This window comes from Myotis myotis, unplaced genomic scaffold, assembly GCF_014108235.1.
Source record: "Myotis myotis isolate mMyoMyo1 unplaced genomic scaffold, mMyoMyo1.p scaffold_m19_p_9, whole genome shotgun sequence".
Lineage (NCBI taxonomy): Eukaryota > Metazoa > Chordata > Mammalia > Chiroptera > Vespertilionidae > Myotis > Myotis myotis.
This window is the reverse complement of record NW_023416401.1, coordinates 40536468-40554234: the sequence shown is the minus strand read 5'-3', so window position 1 is coordinate 40554234 and position 17767 is coordinate 40536468. Positions and strand designations below refer to the sequence as shown.

The following is a 17767-nucleotide window of genomic DNA, read 5'->3' as shown; positions in this document are numbered from 1 at the left end:
TCAGGCTGTCGCATTTGTGAGCATCGTGCCCCGGACACCATACAGAACTCTCCCCTCCACAGGTGTGACTGTGGGACTTCCAGACCGTCGTCATCCAGAGAAGCCCTCCACTTTGCACGAAGGTCATTTCCTTTCTTCCACAATTGGGGGAGGACGTGGCTCCAGTGCCATTATTTGAGGCCAAGTGTGGATCTCACTGTGACAATTTCCAGGCAGCTGGCCCAACTCCAGGGTGTCCATGTCCCTGTTCTTCTGGGCGTGTCTCTGGAGAAGCCCCTGTTCCTGAGGGGCTCAGGCAATGCCAGCAATGCTGCCTGTGCTCCTGGCTCAAACGCAGGCCGGGAGCCGGGAAGGAGCCCGAGCAGGAGAGCAGGTCCCAGCGCTTTGGGGTGGGGCAGCCGGTCCTCAGAGCGTCTTCTGTTTTCAGTTTTGTGACCCGTTGATATGACTGGGTGGAGCTGTTTCGCCCCAGGCAGGACACTGTCTGCTGTCCTGCGTCTCAGCCACAGAGACAAACAGCACCCCAGACGCGGCTCCAGACCCTCTGGGACACACCAGCGGAGACAAGGCGGGAGTAAGCCTCTTTCCCACCTCGTGTGCACACGCACACACATGTGCACACATGTACACACACCCAGGGGCAACTGGGGCTCAGGCTGTAACTGCAGCACAGAGCGTGAGCCTCCATGGGAGCCTGGTGAGTTTCAGCCGCCTCAGCAGACGGACGGGAAGCGCTCACCCTCTGGAGCCCTGACCCCAGCAAGCCTGGGGCAGACAGGAGCTTAGGCCACTGGAGGGTGGAGGCTGTGGCTCCTGCCACCTTAGACCAGGGACTGGGGCCTCAGGGAGCCCCACCCTGGTGCTCACCTGACATGCCCGGTCAACCTTGAGGAGAGGGCTGTGAGCACCCACCAGGTGGAGGACCAGATCGAGGTGAGTGGGGGCAGCTGACTCTCCCTCTCTCTGTGGATGGTCTCAATCCCAGATGAGGCAGCCGCCCTATAAGGACCAAGCGTCCAGTTCACACATTCACTGAGCGCTGAGCCAGGTGCTGGGTCCCTGGAAGACGCGCCCCACCTGGGTGCACAGGGCAGGGAGAGACCACGGAGGCCGGTCCTGCCCAGCTGCATGTCTGGGAGCGACAGCTGCTGCCTGGTTCACAGCCGTGAACGTTATTGCTGAGGAGCTGCCTCCCCTCTGGGGTGGGGATAGTAAGTGGCCTCCTGGTGGCAGCCAGATGTGCAGATGGCCTGAGGCGCTGAACCTTCCACTGACCTAGCTTTCTGGGGCTCTGCCCAGCTGAGCCTGGCCCTGTGGGAACACAGGGGGAAGCAGGGCGCCCAGCAGGTTCCCGGGGGAGGGAGGCACGCAGGCCGGAGGGAGGGCGGGTGGACAGGCAGGTGAACAGGTAGACAGGCGGCCGCAGGTGAGGCCCCCGCCATCAGCAGGGACTGACTTGTCACATCTGCTGACCTCTGTGGAGTGAACCCCCACCTGGGCCAGTTTCAGACCGACACACTGACCTCACCAGCAACGAGAACAAGAACATGCAGGACGTGGGAGTTGAGGAGCTTTGTTCTGTAATGTGTTTCTGTCACGGTGAGTTCATGGAAGTTCACCTTTAATAATGGCTGTTTAACAGCTGCCTTGCTCTCTCGGCCCAGAAGCAGCCTGGACGCCCCACCGCCCCCACCTGCACTGGCCCCCAGCAATCGCTAGGTGAGCCAACGTTAACGTTGGCATGATGCTCGCTTGCTCAGCCGGTCCCTTTATAGCCTCTTAAGAGCCTCTGTTCTTTTCATAGAATCCAATAAATGCAGAGCAGGAGAGACAGACATGGGGGGAAGCTTCTGGAACTTTCTCTAGGATGGATCCCAGGCATCTTGTAAAGGGGATGGGGTGGGGGCGGGCCCTGAGTCCGAGTTTCCAACAGGTTTCGGCAGCACAGCCCCGTCCACCTCCCTCCATTTGAGGTGAGGGACTCGCTGTCAGAGAGGCCTCAGAACTCCCCCAAATCATGTCACTCGCTGGTTAGACTCCACCATTAACCCACCCTCCTGCCACCTGCTCTGTCAACTGGCCTTCACCTCTCTTCTCACTAAACATTACAGACTCAGCTATTTCAGTGCACTCACCTACATGCACACACTCACCTACACACACCTATGTGTGCACACTTGCACTCACCTACACACACATTCACCTGGGAGCACATGCACCCACACATGCACACATGTATGCACACATGCTCACACACAGTCAGTCACCTATACACACTTACTATGGCCACACACACACATGCACACAAGCACCTACACAGCAAACCATGAGACTGGTGAGAAGTCCCTGTTAAGAGAATTGCCCCAGAATATTCAGCTGTGTAATGACAACACAAAACCTGCTGCCCGCAGCTCCAAACCAGCAACACCCATGTTTCTCTGGGCTGTGTCCTCGGTGCAGGGTCTTAGCAAACACGTCGCAGCTGCACTGCTCCTCCAGATTCAGGCCGGCTGTGATCAGGCCTGAATCTGGGAGCCGTGGTGGAATCATTTCTCACAGCACCACCCCAGGCAGCTCCCAACCTGTGGTTTGTCAAATTTGCTAACATCCCTGGTTTCAGAACTGAGCAAACAGCCACCTGGGTGAACAGGACACAGCACCACACGGCACAGGTGAGCAAGGCTCATTTGCAGAGGAAGCCATGCTGCTGAGCTGATGTTCCAGCTACATCCAACTGACCGTCCAGGCTCAGGACCCTCCCCTGTGAGTCTCCTTGGTGGGTGCCCCCCCCAACCCCCGGTGCAGTCCCCATGTTTCTAAGCAAACTCTTCACTGAAGCAGACACCTGCCTTTTCTGGGCACAGCAGTGGCTCCTTTGGTCATGCAGGTCCCCGCAGAGATGAGATTTGCTCCACCCATGGGGAGACGCGAACAGAATTGGTCACCTGCAATCTCACTTTCAGCAATTTTAGCTAAAGATGTTTTATCCTGGAGGGAAATAATAGGTGTCTCTGGGAGCATACAGGACGACCCCACCAAGTTCTGTCTCAATGGGGGAGTGGACCCAGGGGCACATGTGCTGTGGTGATGACAATAACAACGCCAGGAAGCTTTCAGATCTCACCCCGGTTGTATCTGAGCAGAGTGCAGGGCACAGATTCGCACAAGGGACTCTTTGCCCTCCGTCAGTGTTGCATAACAACATTGGTTTCTGTGAGACCTGCTGTCACTCTGGAACCAGCAGGCTGTTGCATTTCCTTCTAAAATCTAAATCTTCAGTTTTATAACTTGGCCAGAGTCCAATTTAACAAACAAGAAAAATTTAAATCTAGCAGGATTTGCTACTTTTTTTTTCTCAGTAGCAACTGTGTCTCTAATTGCTCTGCCATCCCAGTGTCCCGAGAGTGTGTCTGAGGGAAGTTGGGGCTTTCAGTCACCCCGCTGACCTGCTTAAAAAGCCGTGGGTGTCTTTCTATTCCTGGTTCTGGTAACTGTGTTTCGTGGGTGTTGAGACAGGGAGTTTTCCACTCAGTCCACAGCAGCTCTAGGAAAACAAGCGGGAGGGACACCATTCAAATGCAGGCCTCTGCCGTGTCGCATTTGCTCCCAGAACTGCGTACTAACCAGGGTACAGGGGAACCAGGGCCTGGTCCCTACAAGCTGTGGGACGTCCCCGCTGCTGCAAGCCCCTGGGGGGCAGGCTGTATTTTAGCACTGACTGTCAGCAAGTGGCCATGGCTCCCGGCACAGTGTCGGTCCCTGGCACGCCCAGCTAGAGGATCAGAGAGCAGCAGACAGATGACGTGTTCATGGCCCATCTGAGAAAGCAGAGCTTTCCTAGAAGTCTCCCCTTTCTAACACAGCCATAGGCTGGATGGCTCAGCTTCAGTCACTGCTCTTCCATCCATTCAATGTCACCCCAGGGCCCACCGGCCTCCCACCAGCAGGACAGGTCCCCATGCCGCCAGGCACATGCCTTTGCATAAAGCAAGGTGTCCCCAAGGCTCTGTTCATTCCCTCTACCATTAGCACGCCGCCCCGGTCTACCCGACCATCACACCTGTCTACCTGCACCTCACACCTGTCTACTGGCCTGTGTCCCCCGTAAGAGCAGAAGCTCCTCGATGACAGGAGCCCTTTGCCTTGCAAGTGCCTAGCACAGACCTCGCACTGAGAAGATGATTCGGGAAAGCTCCTGGGCCAGTGAGAAGAAAGTATTTCACAGGGATGGGAAATCCAGTTGCTGGCACCTGTCCTTGTGGACCAAGATGGTGGATTCGGGGTGAGATGTGACATCTGAGTGAGATGATTCAGCTGCTGATAAGAAAGGGTGTGCCGCGCCAGTACGGCCATGGGTGAACATGAGGGGGGGCAGTGAAGAATTAGGAAAGACAGACAAGAGAATAAAGCTGGGTCTGGGTGGGACGCTGCCCTCTGATTAGAGAGATAGTGCCATGGCCTGCAAGCCACGTCTTTGTTCTATAGCCAGGTTCCATGAGGCAAAGTAAGGGTGTGGTCAGGATGTTTACAACGTTCTCGTGGGTTTCGAATCTACTCAGTTACATGCACCTGATCAAGCTTTGTTTCCTTGCTGCACCTCCCACAGCCCATATCACTCAGCCACCTGGGAGCCGCTCTCCACAGAAGGGCCTGTTGATTTCAGTCGCCCGCAAACGGTGCATGACCTTGTGTCCCGTCTGTGCCATGCGATGAGCATGTTTTGTCTGAGAACCATGGCCTGAATGCATCCCGACACATGCTCCCTCTACAAGGACCCACGCTGCTCCCCCAGGGCCTCAGCGCTGACTCTGTGCTCAGGAGAAACGTGGGCTCAGCTCTGGACGCCGAGCACCAGAGGGAGGACTCAAGACGACTAATCCTCCGTGTGCACAGACGAGGGAGATCCTGGCAGACACAGCGTATGGAAAACTGCTGCTGGGATTGGAGTAATTTAGCCTGGAGAAGGGAGAAGACAGGCTGCATTCATTACCCAAACACCTGTTTTCAGCTCCACAATTCCCACTGTAAGAGCCTGGGACTTCGGGGAGGATGGGGCAGATCGCTGTTGGGGCCGTGTATTTGGCAGCATCCTGGTCCCACCCATGAGGTGCCAGTGCCCCCCATAAGCAGTTCCCCCCTCTTTTCCAGCAAATGACTGCCAAATACAAGACCCCCCCAGCAGTGATCCAGCCAAATGCCAGGGAGCCGAGATGGAGACCTGGTGCACGTACGGAGGTGTCTGCTTCCCCTCGCCCGGCAGCACCTTGGCGTCTCTGCGCTCGGGTTTTTCTAGTTGTGCTCAGTCTCAGTGTGATCTTTGGTGGCAGCGACGGGACAGGTGGAGGTTAAAAGACACGATGAGATGGCTTCCAAAGTCTGGGGAGAGAGAAAATGGCCAGGAACAGTTTCAGGACATTTTCATTTATCTGAGGAAAAGGACTTCAGTGGAAACACCACACGAAAGGCAGCGGGTGACCGCAGAGGAAACTGCCTGCATTGCCTGGGCCAGGATATCCACACACCTGCTCCAGCTGACCCCCTGCTCCAGCCAACCCGCGGCCTCAGACACAGGCGGCCCCCACCTGCACCACCATCCGAGCCAGGTGACTGTCCCAACTGCGGAAGCAAAGCAAACCCTGAGTCCTCAGCCACCCACCAACAGGGAGTCGTGTTTGCAGCTGATGGAATCCACGGCTGTAGGTCACGCACCTGCACGGTGAGGGCGGCATGTGTGGAGAGGTGGACAAATAGCAGAGATTACATGTCATTGCAGAGCTGGGGCCACGCCTGGAGGTTGAGGTCTCAGGTCCAGAACAGCGTGAGTAGAGCTCTTTGGCAGAAAGAACTGATAACAAGTCTGGTCCTGTCCCCGTCCGGCTCGGGGAGCGCCGCCCCCACCGAGGAGGCCCTGCGGGGAAGTCCCCGGCACCCCTGTCACCACATGTCCTCTGCCTCATCTTGTCCTCAATATTCCAAGTCAGGGTGACCATACGCCTTCCAGTCTCTGGCTCAGACGTGCTCTATGTACCAGGAAAGGAGCCGCCCGCCGTGAGTCCTGAGCCTGGCTGGCAGACAGCCACGTGGGGAGCCGTGTGTGTCGTGGCAGATGCCAGCGGGACGGCTACAGATTGAACTGTTGTCAGAACTCCGGGAACGCCTTGTAATTAAAATCAGGCCTTGGGGGCTGTGAATGTTATTCCTCAGCAAAGAAAAACCAAAGCTGACATGTGGAGCACGAAGCTCACGCCCACGTGAGCGCCTTGGTGGAAGCCCTGGGCGCCCTCGCTAATGCAATAATGAAAGACCAGGCAGATCTAAGACACAGGCCTCATGCGACGCCCCCCCCCCCACCCCCCTTCCCACGCCCACCCCTCGCCCCCCCATGTTGTAAGGTTGAGATTGCGCAAGGGAATCGTCAGGAAGGGTGCAAGGTGAAAATTTATCCAGGAAAAATTCTAACAAAAGGGCATTTCCACCTAAATACTACCCGTTTGTACAAGTAATCGTCTTGCTGTTTATTTGGGGTGATGGAGCATGTTTTTTAAAAGGTAAGTACAAGAATAATGACACTAGGTGAGATATGACTGGCATGGCCAGCTAACAGTCAGTCGTGTGAAGGAGGGAGCGAGAGTAGCAGGCAAGGACCATGAGCCTCTGGGCACTGTGGCGGACTGCAGGAGAGCGGGCACTGACAGCGGCATTTGTAGGCTGTGGGCATGCACGGGTCACATACTGAGGATGTCTGCCTTGGTTGTGTGCAGGAGACGACCGCTTCTCTCTGTGTCTTTGTCTTTTTCTCACTACTGTCTCCTGCCTCTGTGATCTGAACCACCCATTCTTTTTCTTTTTGTTAATCTTCACCCAAGGATATTCTTCCATTGAATTTTTTTTTTTTTTTTAGAGAGAGTGGAAGGGAGGGAGAGAGAAAGAGAGAGAGAGAGAAACATCAATGTGAGAAAGACACATTGGTTGGTTGCCTCTGGGACTAGGGATCAAGCCTGCAACCAAGGTGCGTGCCCTTGACTGGAATTCACCTCACAACCCTTCAGCCCGCAGGCTCTATCCACTGAGCCAAACCAGTTAGGGCTGAGCCGCCCACTTTCTGTGGAGACTGAAGTGGGGGTGGGGGTGGGGTGGCTCCTGTTTGGGGAGGAAGAACTTAAAGCTCACTTAAAGGCTGAGCCGAGACGGATGAGCCGTCCACCATCTGTGTAAGGCTGCTCAGCCTCTCCCATCTTGGGTTTCCTGCTTAATCACCCCCGGGTTTGGATGCTGGTGGAGAGAACTGCGTGGGGCGCTTTCTCCTCCAATGCGCTTCCCAGCCTCTCGAGAGCAGCAGGTTTGACGCGTCCTTTAGGTGGGGGCGCCCAGCACGCCAGGCACCGGGTGGGAGCCTACTTGTCAGTGTGAACACATGTGACTGAACTGAAGAGAGGCGAGTGATCCGTCCCCAACACGACAGCTGAAGGTCCCATGCTATTCACAAAGGCGAGAGAAATATCGCTCTTCAAAATGTCATTGGTGCCAAATAATTCAGAAGGAAAACAAGGCCCAGTCATCCAAAGCCTTGCTCAGTATGAAGCAATTCGATTAATTTAAAATGTTGCATCTGATTTGAGATCCTGAGAAGCATGACACAAGCAAAATCGAATATTAAATTCATATGCACAGAATTGGTAGAGGTAGTAAAAGATGCGAACGTTCCACTGAAGAGTTAATTACATGCTAAGAGGCACTGCTGGAGAAATCCCCTGCTGCTTATTGCATCAGGACATAAGAACAAAGCAATACTGAGAAGTGCTATGTAGATTGCCCACTAGGGCACGGACTCTGAGTGGGCCGCACGCACTGGAAGCTGGCCAGGAAAATGAAATGATGTAAGCGCGGAAGGTGGGCCTCACGCACCCGGGGTACAAAATTCGACTGTGACACCCCTTCCTTGCCAACAGCTAAGAGAGAACCCATCACGGAGTACCTTTAATCAGAGCTCACCTGAAAATCTCTCCATTTGAGCTGACTGACGGACTCACAATGTGCACAGACTCAGGTGCACACCTGTTTCCTGAGTGGGCACCGTCCTCTCCTGCAACCACCGGCATGAGGCGAAGGCCCAGGGCGAGCTGTGCTCTGCCAGGAGCGGGTGTGGCAGCCGGGAAGATGACCGAAATAAAAGGGTCTGCACTTGAGTGACTGCTTCCCTATTTGAAGTTCAAAATACGACGAGGAAACAGAATAACAGAAATGTGGGCCTAGGGAACGCAGGGCAGAGGATGAAAAGTAGTGGGCTTTTTCAGGAGGAAATTAGAGGAAGCTCAGGCGGAGCGGTCGCCTTTGTGATGGGAGGTGTTTGATCCATCAAAGTGGATGGCAGGGCAGACAAGAACGACTCAGACGAGGGGGACCGATGGGCATCTGAGGAACCGCAAAGTGACCTGAAGACAGAAAATGCCGCGAACCCCCGAGAGAAAGGAAACCAGAGAGAAACGCAGGAAGGTGCTGCTCTCAGAGCTGCTGGGGAAGCGGTGGGGAAGGGGTGTGATCCGTGGGAAGGACCCACGGAGGAGGAGAGAGGATGCCTGGCCATCACATGCAGAGAGGACGGGTGACAGAGCCGGAAGTGACTCCTACATGAATAAGAAGAAAGAACAAACAAGAAAGCTAAGAACCAGGCAGGGAGACAAACGAAAGGAAGCACGCCTCCGAAGGGTGAGGAGTCAGGAGCGGGGTCTGTGGGGACCCTGAGAGCATTGCCCATGGCAGAGAGGACGCCTGTTCCTTCCCGCTCTGAGGTCAATCAGCAAGCCCAGAGGAGACAGACGGACAGAGGTCGGTCCGTGTTGCAGAGACTGGGGAGGGCTGGAAGTGATAAAGGGCTCAGGGTTGCTTTATGGAGTGGTGAATGTTCTTTAACCTATTGTGGTGATGGCGGTACAACTCTGAACATCCTAAAACTCACTAACCTGCACAGGTGAAATGGATGAGCTGTATGGTGTCTGAATTCCCTCTCATTAAAGCTATAACAAAAAACAGAGAGAATATGTCATCTTGTTTTGAAAATCAGCCAAGAAATGAAAATCATAGTTCAATATTGAGAAGAAAATTACTAATTTGGAAAACATTGGTAAAGGAAGTGATTAGACATCTGCGTAGTAACCATGTCTGTTCTCTTCCTTGCTTGCACACCCTTGGTGAATGCTCACACACGTAGGTGCCGGACAAGGAAGCAAAGCGCAGCCTGCCCTGCACCAGGCCAGGCCACTGACACACCAGCACCAACATGTCACTGTGGTCAAGACAGTGGATCAAGATACACCTGAAAGGGCCCAGCCAGCATGGCTCAGTGGTTGAGCATCAACCAATAAACCAGAAGGTCACTGTTCGATTCCAGGTCAGGGCATATGCCTGGGTTGCAGGCTCAATCCCCAGTAGGGGGCATGTAGGAGGCAGCCAATCAATGATTCTCTCTCATTATTGATGTTTCTCTGTCTCTCTCCCTCTCTCTTCCTCTCTGAAATAAATAAAATATATATAAAAAGATACACCTGTAAGGTGTTCAAGGCAGAGCATATTATAATAGTGAAAAATCATAGAAAATGTGTCAAATAATAGTTTCAGTTGAAGTAAGGTACTAGCCACAGGATGGAATCCTATGCATTCATTTAAAATGATGTTGGAGCTTGGAAAATGTTGAAAATGTTCATTTCTTGTTAAGTGATAAAAATCCAATATCTAGTATGATGGTATTTTTGTACATAAACAAAAAGACCAGAGAGAAGAAACCAAGATGGCAGTATAGGTAAACACTAGAAATTGCTGCCTCCCACAACAACTTCAAAAATACAACAAAAAGACAAAACGGACATCATCCAGAACTACAGGAAGGCTGGCTGAGTGGAAATTCTACAACTAGAAAGAAAGAGAAAAGCACACTGAGACCCAGAGGAGCTGCAGAAGTAAAGTGCAGAGGTACAGAGGCTTGAGCGCGTGTGTGCACGTGGAAAGGGGCTGGTACCTGAGGACGCGGCTGTCTTTTTGAATCGGGAGGGAGTCACAAGCTCCCGACGGCTCTGAACTCCAGTTTCGGAAAGTCTCTGGGGACCCAGGACTCATACGGGGAGAAACTGGACTGTCTGGCAGCCAGCAGAACTCAGAACTCAAGGGGGGCTTTCTCTCAAAGGTGCTTGCAGCAATTACCAGGACACTGAGACACACAGCCGCTTAGGGCAGGGCTGAGGATCAGCCATAGCTGCTTGCTCTGCCCTGTTGATTCCCTGAGACCCCACCCCACACAGGCTGCAGCAGAGGCTTTTGTATATGAATGGTCTGGCCCTTTGCAATCTGAAAATTACCTAACAAACTGCAGCTGGGTCAGACAGACCCAGAACTTCCAAAAGAAGGCCCAAGGCCCCACAGCAGCTTGCACTGCTTCACAGCTGGGCCTCATCTGGGCACCTCCAAACCCCAAAAAAGGAAGGGGAATCTGCAGATCTCTTCGTAGCTCCTGCTGGGTAGCCTCAGGAAGAGGCTAAATTAGCACCTCCTTAGATCCAAGAGCCAGTGTACCCAGTTGTCAGAGTGGGACCATCCAGATTACAACTACTCAGATCCATAAGGGTCACACTCAGGGGGCAGACTCAGTGAGTACCAAAGCCCCACTGAAGCAAGTCTTGCCCCAGAAGGGTGTCTTCAGCACAGAAGTTCTCCCACTGTAGACACAGCTGATTCTCACAGCCAATTGGCCTGGAGGTCAGTTCCTCCCAGTGATAACTACAACAATCAAGGCTTAACTACAACAAGACTACAACAAGACTGTGCACAAAGCCCACAAAGGAGTGCACCAAGAGTGTCCACCTCAGGTAATTGTGGAGGCTGAGCCACTGGGCCCTATAGGACACCTAGCACACAAAGCCACTCTACCAACACAGGGAAGCATAAAAAATGCGGAGACAAAGAAACAGGTCACAAATGACAGAAATGGAGGAAAGCAAACGACTGAATATAGAGTTCAAAACCACGGTTATAAGGTTTTTCAAGAATTTTCTGGAAACCGCCGATAAATTTAGTGAGACCCTCGAGGATATGAAAAAAGACCAACTAGAAATTAAGCATACACTGACTGAAATAAAGAATAATATACAGAGATCCAACAGCAGATAAGAGGATCCCAAGAATCAAGTCAAAGATTTAAAATACGAAGAAAAAAAAATACCCAACCGGAAAAGAGAAAAGAATCCAAAAATATGAAGATAGTGTAAGGAGCCTCTGGGACAACTTCAAGCGTACCAACATCCGAATTATAGGAGTGCCAGGAGAAGAGAGAGGGCAAGATATTGAAAACCTATTTGAAGAAATAATGACAGAAAACTTCCCCTACCTGGTGAAAGAAATAGACTTACAAGTCCAGGAAGCGCAGAGAACCCCAAACAAAAGGAATCCAAAGAGGACCACACCAAGACTCATCATAATTAAAATGCCAAGAGCAAAAGACAAAGAGAGAATCCTAAAAGCAGCAAGAGAAAAAAAGTCAGTTACCTACAAGGGAGTAACCATACGACTGTCAGCTGATTTCTCAACAGAAACTTTGCAGGCTAGAAGAGAGTGGCAAGAAATATTCAAAGTGATGAATAGCAAGAACCTACAACCAAGATTACTTTACCCAGCAAAGCTATCATTCAGAATTGAAGGTCAGATAAAGAGCTTCACAGATAAGAAAAAGCTAAAGGAGTTCATCACCACCAAACCAGCATTATATGAAATGCTGAAAGGTATTCTTTAAGAAGAAGAAAAAGGTAAAGATAAAAATTATGAACAGCAAATACATATCTATCAACAAGTGAATCTAAAAATCAAGTGAATAAAAAATCTGATGAACAGAGTAAACTGGTGAATATAATAGAACCAGGGGCAAGGAAAGGGAGTGGACTGACAATTCTTGGGGGAAAAGGGGTGTGGGGGTGCAGGAAGAGACTTGAAAAAAATCGTACACCTATGGATGAGGACAGTGGGAGGGGTAAGGGCAGAGGGTGGGGTGGGAACTGGGTGGAGGAGAGCTATGGGGGGGGGAAAAAAGAGGAACAACTGTAATAATCTGAACAATAAAGATTTAATTTAAAAAAAAAGAAAAAGAAAAAGACCATGGGGCGGACTGGAAAAGGTCAATGGGGGAAAGGGGCACATGTGTAATACTTCCAACAAAAAAGATTTTTTAAAAATAAAAAGACCAAAGTGTTTTGGTACCAAAACAGTAACAGTGAAAAAGTTTGAATGATGGAGATAGAGGGAGTTTCTTATTTTCTCCTTTGTATTTTTCACAGAAAGCTTACTAATTTTTCACAATGACCATTTATTACATACAGAAAACATTGTGTAAGTGTTTGCTCCTCTCTTAAAATAGAAGCTACACACAGTGCAGCTGCAGCCACCAGACACGGATTTAACACCATTTAGCAGAAGCAATAAAGAGTCTACTGGGAACGATGAATGCCTTCTTCTGCAATCTTGTCCCCGGGTTGCCCTGTTCCTGTGACCTGGCCTGGGATCCCAGGACACGTGGCTGCCAGGCCCTCAGCATTAGCCCCTGACTGACGCCATGTAACTGTGATATCAACAACAATCAGAAATGTCGAGTGAAACATTCAGAAGTCCAGAAATGCAGCAACCAAAGTAACAAAGGGGGCCGTGAAACGCGCCTACTGAGGGGAAATGAGAGGTTTAGAGAGATGAGAAATGTCTCCTGACGCACAAAAAGTAATTTAAAAGGACGTGCACACAGGGCCCATCCGTCACCGAAATACTGGGCTGGGCGTGTGCCCTTGGTTATGGGTTAGGGTTATATGAATGCCAACAGCATCATCTGTGGGGACCAGGGCAAGCCCTTGCAGGGAAGCTGGACCGGGTGACCTTTCCATGAGTCACCTGGGTTCAGTACTTCAAAACTCCTTGGTTTGTAGACATGTTCAGTCATCCCTGAGACATTCTAGATCATTACTGCTTCATAAGCACCTAAAATAACTATGGTATTTGGTTTGTTTACTATGAGCCACGTGTGTGCTAGTATTAACTCACTGCATTGTGAAAACAAACAGTGAGATAGGTTCTACTATTATTCCCGTTTTATAGACTAGGAAACTGAAGCACAGAGAGGGTAAGGAGACACAAACCTTCAGAGGATGGCCCAATTTGCACCCACCAGGGCCAACAGGGTTCCACCACACTGTTTCAGAAAGAAAGGGGTGAATATTAGTCCAGTGCTGCAAAGAAGTCAGGAAACAGATCCCATTTGCTGTCTTTTTGGGAGGGTGAAGGGGTAACATTGGTGGACTTCCCAGTTCAGACGCCTGATTGGATATATGCGATTTCAGAAAGGCCTTTTGATGGTCTCCATGGACACCTCTGAGACAAAATGGAAAATGTGAGTTGCCAGAGCAGTCTGGACAGAGACAGACCATCTGGCCCAAGGCAGGTTGATGGTTAGTCAACACCAATCCAAGGAGAGCACTCCCCTGGCCCCAGGAGCGGCCTTCCTTTGAGAACACCGGCTTTACGGATGACTTAGACTGACAGGTGTTTCTACGGCTCCAGGTGAGAAGGCACTAACTACTAGGTTGCATGATAGGGTTAAGATTCTGAAGTTCCTGACAGGCTCACCAAAAATTGAATAGGAGCAATATGATCCTTTTAACCAATGTCACCCTAATAAATTTAATTTTAAAAATAAATAATAAAATATAAAAAAATATTTGAATAGGAACAAACTGTAATCTACTGCACCTAGAGTTTAAAGAACCAAACAAATGAAAATTATGGATCAGGAAAAACCTACAAGCAACTGCACAAGTAGAGACAGTGATCTCAGATTTTTGTTGACGAAAAAGCCAGGGTGGATGGAAAATGTGATAGGGTGCCAGGCTGGGAGGTGATGGACTGGGTCCACTCTGCATGGTCACAGCAACCCAGGGACTTGATTCAGGGTATGGGGCCTGCAAGAGGCAGCCAGGGTGGAGTTAGGGCTGGACATTTCCTCCCAGGAGAACAGTAAGGGACTGGGTAATGTTTAGCGGGAGAAAGCGTGCACACCCAACCTAGGTAAATAAAGCTACCAGCGGCTAGTCGCCCCTGTGCCAGCCACTGCTGAGCGCTTTCCCTGGAGTGTCTGGCTCACTGGTGTGTGTCAGCGAGCGTTCCTCCGGGTGGAGGGCTTCGTGTGGAAGGGAATCTCCCCTCGTTCCCAGGCATCCACATACGTCCACTGGACGGTGGCCATGCTACAGACACGACCCCGAACCGCTCCCAGGGAGGTGGCCTTTCAGGGCCAGGATGGCCAGGCCTCTCTGACTCTAAATTCAATTAGTGTTTCTATGGAGAAAAAGCGGTCTTTCCGGGCCTGGGTGTTCAGGCTCAGGCTGCAGAGAACATTTCCTTCTGGTAAATGAAATGAGCGAGCCTGGTCATCGGGATCCACCCGGCGGCAGAGTGGCCCAAGCAGGCTCTGCTGGTGGCGGCAGCGTCTCCAGACCCTCCAGCGGACTCCCCAGGGTCTCAGGCAGCGCCACGTGGAGAGCCCTCCTCTGCCCTTTCCCCGGGGTTGCTCAGCCGTGTGGGGGGAGGCTCTGTGCCCCCCACGCCACTGAGTGGGGGAGCGCGTGTGCCTGGCGCGTTGGTGGGCCCGGTGCGCCCCGGGCGTGCGCTCCCAGTGGACGCGGCCGTGGACTCGTAGCCTCGTGGCCTCCTGGCAGCCGCGCGGGGGTCCTCTGGCCCTCGCAACCCGCGGCCGGGCGCGAGGGGGCGCCGCGCCACCGCAGCGGAGTGGATCGCCGAGGCCGGGCCGGGCCGGGGGCGGCGCGCGGGGCGGTGCCGGACTCCGCGGGCAGCGGGCTCCGGAGACGCCGCGCTCCGCCCCGTGGAGGCCACCGGCCGGGCTAGCGGAGCGGCAGCCCGCGGAGTCCGGTCTTGAGGTAAAGTTGCGCGCGCGATGGGGCCGGGGGTCTACACCGGAGGGTCCTGGGGCCGGAGCAGGGACAGAGGCGGGAGGGTCTACACCGCAGGGTCCCGGGGGGAGGGAAGAAGCGGGGGCTGTGGAGGTGTCGGGGTCTACACCGCAGGGTCCGGGTTCGAGGAGAAGGGGTGCTGGGGGAGGAGGCTCAGGCACCTGTCCCAAGCGCGATGGGCAGGCGCCGCAGCTTCTCCCGGGCTGTGCGGTAGGGTGGGGGGAAGATTGGGGAGAGACATTGGAAGAGCCTTCCTCCCCCTCCTACCACCCCCCACCGGGCACTGGAGCGGGGTTGGGGCTTTGCTGGGCGCCGCCCCCAAGCACCCGCGTCAGCGAGGCGCGGGCTCCGGCCACTCCGTGCGCTTTCATGGGGGTCCCAGCGTCCGCGGCTGCAGGCCGGTTCCCGCTGCCGGCCCGTCGGTCCGCGTCGGATCTGCCTAAGCCCAGGTGAGAGCAAGGACAGGAGGGGCAAAGCGGCGTCTGCGACGTGGGGTAGGGGACCTCGGGGGAAGGTCGGTGGGGGGTACCCGAGTGGGCTCTCCTGGCGCGCGTCCTGGCCGGGTTGGTGGGCGCACCGGCTCCGCGAAGAGGAGGCGGAACGTGGGCGAGTCCTCCGCGCGCTGGGGCCGGCTCCTCACCCGTTCCTGCCGCCCCTGTGGCAGTGAACGTCGCCCCCATGCGTACACACACACACACACACACACACGAACACACGCGCGTGCACACACACACGCGCGCAGGGCATCCTGCCTTCTCTGGCCAGGGTGCGGACCTGAATTAGGCTGAGGGAACACCGAATTCTACAAACTCGCAGCCTGAGCCGGGCTGGCCAAGGAAGAGTAAGGGCTTCCACACTGGCCCGCCGGGCCGGGGCTGGGGCTGGGGCTGGGGACGCAGAGAACAGACCAGGGTTGGACAGTGGCCCCTGGGGGCGAGGAGGGCGAGGCTGAGCAGGTCTCAGATCTTGGCACAATGGCAGGGACAATAGGCAGCGTGAGTTGGGCTCTCTCTGCACCCCTGAAACTCCTCCAAGCCAGCAGAGTTTCCGGGGATCCGTGGCATCTGTGCACCCCCAAGTGTTTGTGCTCCAGCGGTTTCGGGGTAACTTGTGCAGCCCCCACCCAGACCGCCTGGGTTCAGCAGGTTCAGTTTCTGGCTCTTGGAGCAGGGCCACGGTCGTGGACTGTGACTCCCTTTTCACGTCTTTGTCACGTCTTCCAAAACCACAGCCCAGAACTCGGTTTGGGCTGGGTGGGTTCTACTTGACCCTTACAGAAATCCTCTGCCCCCCTTTCCCCCCACACCCCCAGCTTCCTCCTCCTCCTCCTTCTTCCTGGGGCTGCAAACCCCTGCTTCCTGCGGCCTGTGCTCAAGGCCAGTGTTAAGCAGGTGACTGTGAGCGGATTTTGACTCTGTTGGTGCATCAGATGACTCCCTCCGAGGAGCCCTAAGTGCCCGAATGCTGGTTTCCTCCTCAGCCCTGCTCAGGGGCAGCTGCTAAAGGGGGTGTCCGGTAAGTGAGCTCCCCAAGGTCATCCTGTCTCCCGGGCCATGGGAGCACGCAGACGAAGCCAAGAAGTTTTCATTTCTGCTGAGAAATGCAGGCCAGGTCCCACAGACCCCAGGCAGGTCTAAGCAAAAGGAAGCCCCCCGCCCCCATCTCCAGGAAGTGCAGCATGTACAGCTGGCCTCCAAGGCTCCACTTCATTCATAACTCCCTCCAGTCAATGGGGCCGAAATGCTCTGGTTTCTTTTAAACCGTGGATTTTGGAGGCATTGCGCCCCATTGGGGGGTGCAGTCCACTTGGGTGCTGGGTGCTGGGTGCAGACCAGCGCACACACTCGGGATTAACAGTGTTGCCAAGGAAAGACGGTTATATCTGCACCTTAAGTAGGGACGCATTGTGAGAACAACGTTCAGATTCTTTCTGAGGCCAGTGCCAAATAGTGTTCTGATTCCTCTTCAATTTCTATATTCCACTTTGCAGTAGTTTTTTTTTATACCTTGAGATTTCCATAATTTAAGAAAAAAATTGGGTGTTTTTGTAGGCATGGAGGGAAAAGAGGGAAGCAAGTTCTTAGCTGGTATGGAGCGGGAGGCTGTGCAGTTTTTCTTTTCAATGCCTGGCACAGGGTCCCGCTCAAGCCAGATGCTCCGAAATATGTACTGGTGGATTAATTGAGTTATAACAAAGAGTTCCTACCCAGTGTGCGGTTGGCACTGCATCACCATAATTACAGGTGTGTGTGCCATAATTAATAGGTCGGACAGAGCACATAGGTTGATAGGAAATGACAAAATATTGGGTTTCCAGGCAGGTGGGTCTGAGCCTCTCAGGCGATTCAGCATCCAGGGCTGTGCAGTCTGGTCCCCTCCTGTCCGGGTGTTTGGTTGTTCTTCTGAGGAAGCGTCTCTTACTCAGGCACCAGGAGGGCAGGACCACTGCGGGCGAGGGTGGTGCGGTGGGAGGATGTTCTCGCTTCTGCAGATTTCGGATGTGTGGGGGCGGCAGTGAAGGGGAGCAGATGGGGCAGCGCCAGGGTGTGTGGGTGCTGGGGGTCAGAATGAACGGAAGGGGCGCCCAGGAACTGTGTGATGAGGACAGTAGAGGTCTCAGGGGTCTGAGAAGAATGGCACACATGTCTGGACATCTGAATGCAGGTACTGATGACAGTTTCATGGGGGATAGGAACAATTTAGGGTCCCACTGCTGCGAGATCTCTACATCACATTGCACATCGCATCACCAGCATCAAGCCCGGTGCCGTGAGGAGAGC

General features: G+C 53.4%; 1 protein-coding gene across 1 annotated transcript in view; it reads left to right on the top strand.

Annotated features, from left to right (window-relative positions):
* Positions 1–15298: 15298 nt before the first annotated feature.
* Positions 15299–17767, top strand: part of KCNG2 (potassium voltage-gated channel modifier subfamily G member 2) — a 34215-nt gene continuing 31746 nt past the window's right edge. The window contains 1 exon segment of the mRNA XM_036322362.1: positions 15299–15436. The gene's annotated coding sequence lies outside the window, so the exon portion shown is untranslated.